At 35.2% G+C, this 8,681-nt stretch overlaps 1 long non-coding RNA gene across 1 annotated transcript; it reads left to right on the top strand.

Annotated features, from left to right (window-relative positions):
* Positions 1 to 1,407: 1,407 nt before the first annotated feature.
* On the top strand, positions 1,408 to 2,154 carry LOC107022741. Its single transcript, XR_001457137.2, has 3 exons — positions 1,408 to 1,544; positions 1,777 to 1,865; positions 2,127 to 2,154. It is a non-coding gene; the product is annotated as an uncharacterized LOC107022741 (long non-coding RNA).
* Positions 2,155 to 8,681: the final 6,527 nt, after the last annotated feature.

Below are 8,681 nucleotides of genomic sequence, written 5' to 3'. Positions count from 1 at the left end.
AATCTTCCACTACTCTCTTCTCTCTATAATATTCCTCTTTAACGCTTCCCCCCAAAATTGGTAAAGAAGATTCATATATCCAATAAATGTCCATTTTCATGATTTCATGCATTAAGCCATACTTAGTACAAGTGTTTGTACTACACTACACCATTTTAGGCCTACGACAACACTTATTCTGGACTACACTTTTAAAGTGTTGCCTAAAGTTGTTTTGGGAACGCTTTTAAAGCGTAGCCAAAATTTTTAACTTTTAGCTACAATTATTTTGGCAACACTTCAAAAGTGTACTCTTTAATAATGTAAGATACGCTTTATAAGTGTTGTTAAAATATGATATAACTGGCAACACCTATTTACTTATATGACCACACTTCTAAAATTTCCTATTTTTATAATTAACAAAACAACATTTTATAAGTGTTGCCTTAAAAATTTTCACTCAAATATTATATTCCCTCCAATATTTTTAACACTACCTCCCATTTTTATTGGCCAAAAAAAATAAACATTAATAAATGACCAAACATTAACTTTTTCACTTCACTTTACTCTTTCACTGCACTTTCTTCGTTCAGCTTTCCTCCTTCACATTTCCATCCAGATTTTCGATGAACCAAAGAGATGATGAACCAAGCTGAAGAGAGGTGAAGATAGCTGAAGAACCGATTCTCCTTTCTGATACACGCTGAAGAGTTGAGTTGAAGAGTTGCAGTCATCAANAATTTTCTGAAGAGCAAGTACGATTCTCTTTTCCTATACGTATTTCGTCAAGTGTTAGTTCTAAAGCAGTCTTCTTGTTAGCTGAAGTGTTTGCTTTTTTGTTTTGTGTTTAAAAGGAATGAATACTTTTGGGTTGTTGGCAAGATGATGAACTGAAGCTAATTAGTCTCTCTGTCACACTTTTCTCTCAAGTTTCTCACTGAAGAACACAATTTCAAACAGATTTTGTTGGAGTAGGTTTTATCAGGTAAGAAATTTCATTCTGAAAGTCTAAATTTTAGCTTTATTGTTTTGATATTCTTGTGTTTTTATACGATTTTTGGGAGTGTGACTTGTATTTTAGCTTCATAAGTTGATTTTTGGGAGTGTAGCTCGTATTTTAGCCTCCATATATAAACCTCTTTTTTCACTGTTAGGGATGGAAAAAAGTTGTGATTTATTTGAGCAAAAACATTTAGAGCAGCTAAAGAAAATAGATAATATATAATAGAAACACATTAAGGCAGTGAGAGTCAGGTGGCGATAAGAGTATCACATTTTCAAATTCGTTTCGCTTATCAGTTTTCCCAATCTTTGTTCGAGTTCGTGATTCTGCCCGGAATTCTCATCCGTTGTTAGTGTTCAAGTTTCTTGGTGAAGATCGTTTCCCTTCTCGTCCCGTTCCAGTTCACTGCCTAAAGAAAGGTAATGTTGTTTTCCTCATAGTTTCCGGTGCATATTAACTCTATCCTTCACTTGTGTGATTACATTGTGTATTTGTTGTATCCCCAGACCTCACTCGAAGAGCTGAAGGACGTAAGCTGAAGAACTGATTTCATCAAGTAAGTACAAATTTAGACTTACAAATTTACAAATTTCATCAGTCGTTTTGGCCATAAGTATAGATAGTAACTCTATTTGCTGGAAATCTGTCAAAACGCGGCTGGGTCGACGGACCTCGCGACGGGACATCGTGGTCACGACGAGCCGTCGTGGACCTCGCNATTACAGCTAAAATTTCAAATTGATTAATTGTTAAATTTCTTAATTTTGTGTTCTTTCTTGATTGAACAGATTTGTTTACTAGAGGAATTGATATTCAAGCAGTTAACGTTGTTATAAATTCTGATTTTCCTAAGAACTCAGAAACGTATTTGCACAGGGTATGTATAAGAGATCTTTGATCTTGCTTATTGACTTATATATTGTTTTTGCTATTTCATCATTGGTAATTTATTGTTAGTGGCTTTGGTTTGAATTGAGCTAAGGTTTTGTTTTTCTTTACCACTATTCATCTTGATTGTTTGAACCTCAAAAGATGCAATCTAATTTTTCTGTAACTGCTGGATTTCTTGCCTCTCTATATTGTTGCAATCTGAACTTCTTACCTCTTCTATATAACTGCCAATATCTTATTTGTGTAGGGAAATGGAGGTGATCAAATTTGAAGTGGATGATGAAGAGTTTTTGAACTATTGTAAAAGTTTAAATACATATTTGATTTATTGTGTACACATTTAGAATATTGATGTATAAGTATGGGTATGTACACAACACATACTATCTTTTGGTTGTACATGAAATATTTCTCGAAGTTTATTTGAAATATATAGCTTCAATTTAATGATTAATTAGTTCATTTTGTGTTTTAGGTCACTTGTATGTATGTAAATATATTATATATATTTGTGCTACATGTAGGCTTATAAATGTTGAAGTTACACTTTGTAAGTGTTGCTCTAGGTAGATAAAAAGTTACACTTTGAAAGTGTTGCAATAGATGACCAATAAAAGGCAATACTTTTTAAGTGTGACCAATAAATCTTAAAAGGCAACGCTTTTAAGTGTGTTCAAACAAAAAATAGGTGTTGCTAATGCACGTCTTCAAAGCGTGCCCTTATACCTATTTGGCCACGCTTTATAAGTGTAGCCAAAGATGGCAACATTTAAAAAGTGTTGCCTAATGTCAAAGATTAAGCTTATTTTGGGCAGCCCCTAAAAAGTGTTGCTGAATGTCCAAAAGTGTAGCCTTTTATCAAAGGCCACACTTTTTGCTAGTTTAGGCTACACTTACGTGGTGTTGCTGTAGGTCGAAAATGGTGTAGTGCTAGTTCCATACATTGTGTTATCTCTAAAGGTGTAGGTGGAAGGTGAGAACGATCGTAAGGGAAAGCTTGCATTCTAGAGTCGTTCAAGCAAAGTTGAAGTATGTTCTCACTTGAATCGAGGGCTTACATGTCTTTTACTTTAAAATATTGTAATAGACTAACTATTTCCATATTCGTATTTTATTGGCCGTGTCCCAAGTATTTTTGAGTCTAAGAATGGCATAAGATGATATTTAGCATTTCTATGATTTTTATATGAATTTTTTTTAAGATATTAGTGTGAAACATTTTATTCCGCATTACTTTTCATATTTTTATATGCAATGAATGATATGGAAGGTGTTGTATAAGACCTCGGAGAGGTCAAGTACACCGGTCTACGACCTAAGGAATGCCCTAACTTCTAGGGTATAGGTGTGGGTCGTGACAATCAAAATAGCCAGAATTTCTCGTAGATGTAAGTTAAGACCTTGGCTGTGCAGTCGGTTGTCCCTCACGGCCATGCCCACCCATTTTCAATGTCAAACAATCCCCGAAGTGCTCATACCCCCCCGTTTTGTCGATTGTCATGCTATATATAGCTCAGCATCTTTATTGTTAATCTAGAATGGCAAGGCAGGCTAGACTTCTCTTGAATGAGACTAAGTCCTAACAAACAAACCCCCACCAACAGGCCGTTGCTGGACAAAAGGTACGTTGGTTGGAGCAATCTATGAGCTGCCAAAAGCTTCAAAAAAGGTTGCCTTGGCTTAGGGTTTTTGGTAAATCCACCCCACATCTTTTATGAACCTTGAGTTATTTTTTTAGGGTCTTTTATGTATATTAAGAAGTTCAAACCATAAGACCTAATTTCAGACTTCATTTCCTAAAACCCAAAACTCTTCCCTCTATAAAACTCTCTCAAGACTCCATAGAAGCTCAAATTCAAGAAGGAGCTAGGAGGACTGTTGGTGGACGTTTATTCATAAAAATATAAATGGGGTTTCTTGAATGTGAGGTATCGTAGTCATCCTTGAACTCTCTTCTATTCAAGGAGTCCTTTCAAATAGATTTTCAAAGAGGGTGTTCAACCCTAACTTCTTTCATCTTTAACTCTAAATAGGGGTCTTGCATAAAATCATTTCTAATGATTCAAATATGATGTTTATAATGTTAGTTATTTATTTTAATGCTAAAACTTCAATGAAAGTATGTTAAAGCTTTATGTCAAATTTTGTCTTAAGGAATGGGTTAAATGAGCATGAATTTGTAGTCTTTGAGCTTTGTTTTCTTTTGGTTGATGTTGTTCTTTAGGTACTTCCCTAAGGTCTATATTATGATTAATTGTTGAAGAAATTATTATAGGTGAGGGAAGCTTTGATAAAGGGTAAGTTGGTTATGTTGTTTAACTCTTATTATGAAATGGTCTTGAGTGTCATAGTCCACCCTCTTGGTGGCAGTGTTTACTTGTTGTATTTAGTTATGTTTGGTATTTATTGTGAGCATGGCTTTAAAGGACTATTCTGTGAAATGAAGTGATAAGTGATGAGTTTCAAGTTGATATGCATTATGAAGCTTGAATTGTATGTTTTTCCTAGATTATGCCTAAATGAAGTAAGTGTATAGTTTGAGCATGTTTAAGTATGTAATGTGACGAATGAAGGTCTAAGCATGTATGGAATTGATGTAAATGAAATGATGCTTATATGCAAGGTGTGTGCACATGTATACACACACGCTCACACCTGGATGAATGAATGAAGCTAAGTTAAGTCAAAATGATAGTTTTGGGTGAACACTCTTCTTGATTTGTGATGAAGTGTAGTAGCAACCTCATTACATCCTAAGATCTTTCTAAGACATGTCGGAGGATGAATGACCTTCATGATTTGAGATGGGGTGTTTAATAGTTATCCTTAATCTATAGTGTATAATATTTGGAATCCATGGGGAGTTATGCCTAGCATCGAGAGGATATGAAGAAGGGGTGGTTACACTTTGTTAGTTGAGATGTGGTATTCCAATGTACCTCTTCAGATGAGTACTCCTCGTTAGTAGGGAATGAGTTACTTAGTATCAATCTCCTCATCCCTTAACTATGCGCCCGCGTGTGTAGCTATTGGGAAAGACATGTAAAAGCTAAGAAAATGACCTTACTCTAGGCAAGTGAGGATCCCTCATCTGATAAGGGTTAGTATCGGGATTCCATGTCTAGCTCTTATGGTCTATGTCAGTTAAGCTTACCCCCACAAAAGTAATGGAAGTTCTAAGTATTCTTAAAGAGTGTACTACTTTGGGTAGGTAGTGAACTGAGACGCTATCTACCCATTGCACTAGGTAGGCATTTTCGGAAGGGGAGTCTTGTTGAGTCTTCTTATATGAATTGAATGAACTAAGTCTTCATAAAGAACGTACTACTTAGGGTAGTTGGTGGTATAGGACGCTATCTATCCATTGTACTAAGTAGACCTTCCAAAAGGGGAGTCTTGGTGCTAAGCCTTTTAAAAGAGTGTACTACTTAGGGTAGGTGGTGGAATGGGACGTCATCTACTCATTACACTAAGTAGGAATTTTGAAAGGGAAATCTCGGTGTGTTTGCCTAAGTTTTCTTGTAATGTCTAGTCATTGAGTGGGGGCTTGTTCTCCCGAAGCAAGTAAGCCTAGACGGGATAGTCTTGGGGATCACCTGGGTGTATATTGAAGGAGGTGCATGGGTGTTTTTTCTTGATGTCTTACCTTGGTAAGTCTTGGGATAAGATTATCTTGGGAAAATCCTAAGGAAATGAGTTCACTTCCTCTTTGCTTGACCTTGGAAGTTCACTATTTTGGGGTTAAATTGATTCACTGTAATGTTAAAAAGAGTTCACTGTAATTTCTAAAAGCTTACTGTAAAATGGTCCTTTTAGGTTACAATTATGGAAATCTTAGTCTAAGTGTTAAATGGTGATTCTTATGTTGTTTTACTTCTATATTCATTAAGTTACATTTAACTAGCATTAATATTTGTTTTAACTAAAATGTCCCTTTTTGCATGATTTTGCATATGCCATACATAGTACATTATTTGTACTAAACCCATACTTTTCTATACTTAATAAGTATAGGTCTTAGAAGCAAAGTTGAAGTCTAGAAGACAAAGCTTGGGAAATATTATCTCAAGACAAAGTATGTCCTCATATATTCAATCGTATAGTTCTTAATTCTTTTAGTTTCGTATAAGTTCTTAGTATGTATTTCTTTCAAATGTAAAGGGCCATTTCCCTATGATTTTTATGTCGTGACTTGAAGATGGATTGTGATGATGAAACTTTCTTAGTATTTATAAAAGATTACTTTTTATATTAAATATCATGAAAAGTTTTAATTACGCACTACTTTTCATGTCTTATGTAATGAACAATAGTTAAATAAGTACACCTTGTCCCGATCCAAGGGTTCTCCCTAACTTCTAGGGGGTAATTGGAGGTCATTACAGACTTGGTATCACAACATAAAGTTATGGGAAATAATTTAGGGCCTAAAAGTCTCACAAGCCACGTCTAGTAGAGTCTTTGTATTTGGTGTGGATCGCGACACATCCATTGACTAGAGGCTATATGACGATAGAGATTTACTTGCTTCATTACTCTTGTATCGTGTCATAGAACTGAACTCCATAAGATCTTTCTCTTCTTCCGCTTTGTCCAGTGGTTTTTCTAGGCGATATTTCTTGTAAAGGGAGATGTTTCTATGTTGAGGGAGAGAAATGAGAGTTTGGATGCTTAGGATGGTTTTGTGGCAAGACGAGTGAATGTGAAGGTTAGTTTGAGAATTGTGATGTGAAACCTTTTATGGTTAGGTGTGACTTACGACGTCGGGGGTATTGTGTTTAGCAATTGTAGGGTGATGTATTTCTAAGCATGGTAAGAGTTATAATGGATAAATGAATTCCCTTTTGTGGAAAATGAGTTATGTTATGATTATGTACAATAATAGTAGAAGAACTAAGGTGTAAATTGGGGAGTGTTGACATAATATAGTAATGTTGTGAGAATGAAGGGGTTCTATTCCTTGGGTTAAGATACGTGATGTTTAAGAGTTGAATAAGGTTATGTTTGAGAAGAGTTTATATAAGATTGAATCCTAAGAGGAATGTGTTATACTTGACTTGTAAGGTTGATGCTTAGTCATGATGTGCATGAGTTGAGGGTAGTATGAGTTCCTACCTTGTCAGAAGTGTAGTGGTACTTCAAAATATGAGACCTTAAAGATGTGTTTACCCTAAGTGGGGGAGAATGAGTGAGGAGAAAGGTAGTTGATATCCTTATCTCTCGTTTTAGCTCTAATTCAAGCTTGAGACCTAATCCTTATTAGTTTGGTAATGACTAAGAGTCTTGCATAATAGTATGAGTTGTATTTCTCTTTATGTTATGAGTGTCTTGATGGAAAAATGTTTGGGAGGATCTTGAACTTATCATGATGGCATGGGAAAGGTTCGTAGTCAACCTATGCTCTCTTGTTGTGTAGCTTATTATAGTGCTTGAATGCTTCAAGGTTGTTTTTAATATGAAGTGTAAGAATGAGTTATCTTGTGTTGTATATGAATTTAGATGACTTAAGGTCTAATGTTAAAGAAGCAAGTTAAAGATAAGTTTTGCATAATGAATGTTGAGTAGAACTGAATGTAGTGTACTTCGTACAAAAGAATCCTCAAGGGTCAGTAAGTGGGAGTGGAAGAATGGGATGCTACTCTCACAGTGCACTTATTGTAACTTACCAAATCTCTTTGGACTGAGTTAGTATGATCTTGTCTCTCATATTGTCATTCCATCTTGTTAAAGTTTCTTGTAAGGTGCATTACAGAATTCTTAAGAAAGTGACACAGTGAAGTTTTGAGTTTACTGGAAAGACGTTCAAATTTTGACAAATTTCATTTTTCATGGATGATGATTTCAATGTGTATGAGAATGTCGTGTATAAGCATGTTTATTGTTGAATAAGGTAGTTCCTCCATAAGTGAAGAAATGAAAAGTGAGATTGAATTTGTGATGTTTTGCTAAGTTGCCTGTGTTACAGTGATGCTCACTGTGAAAATCTTCAGTTTTGAAAAAAAATTTCCTTGTCTTTAATTGTAGTTTCAATGTGTGTAAAAGTTTTCTATATGATCATGTTTAATGTTGGAGAAGGTAGTTCCTCCAGAAGTAAAGGGTAAGGGTGAAATTTTAAAAGTGAAAGTTGTTTCAAAGTGGTTATGTTGCAAAATGTTTGAAAGTGTGATATTGTGAGCCTTGTTAGTTGGAGCCTTGATGATGATGTTTGTACGTTGATTGTAATGTGTTATGTGATGTTAAGTGAGTCCTTGATGGTCTTAAAGTGTTTAGTGTCATTCGAGGACGAATATTATTCTAAGTGGGGGAGAATGTAACACCCTAAAACGAACTAAGATTAACTAGAACTTCGTGAATGTGTCTTGATTATTTTTAAGTTAAAATGAGTTTTATTAGTGTCCTTAGGCAGTTTGTGAAGTTTGGAGGTCAAACGTCTAAGAACGTCCATGACGTTCGGCAGATATGCCCTAGAAAGTGCTTGTGTATTCTCATGATTTGAGTGAGATTTACGTGTTCGTTTTGTTTGAAATTGGTGTGGGATGTTTCTAAGAACTAGACGAATATGAATAGGGGCTTAACGTCCGGGTATGACCCCACCTAGGACCCACAAGGGGTGTCACGACCCGAAAGTACCCCTTCGAAGTTAGGGAGAACCCTTGGGTGACCTGACGTAATTAAACCTTTGGGATCTTCTACAATCCCTTTAACTATCTTCATTACATAAGACATGAAAAATAATTCATAATTAAAATTTTTCACGACAATTAATATAAAAAAAATAGTTTTATAAATACTTAGAAATTAT

Source organism: Solanum pennellii, chromosome 6, assembly GCF_001406875.1.
Source record: "Solanum pennellii chromosome 6, SPENNV200".
NCBI lineage: Eukaryota > Viridiplantae > Streptophyta > Magnoliopsida > Solanales > Solanaceae > Solanum > Solanum pennellii.
Note: the sequence above shows the minus strand (reverse complement) of the source record. Positions and strands in the feature narration are given on the sequence as shown.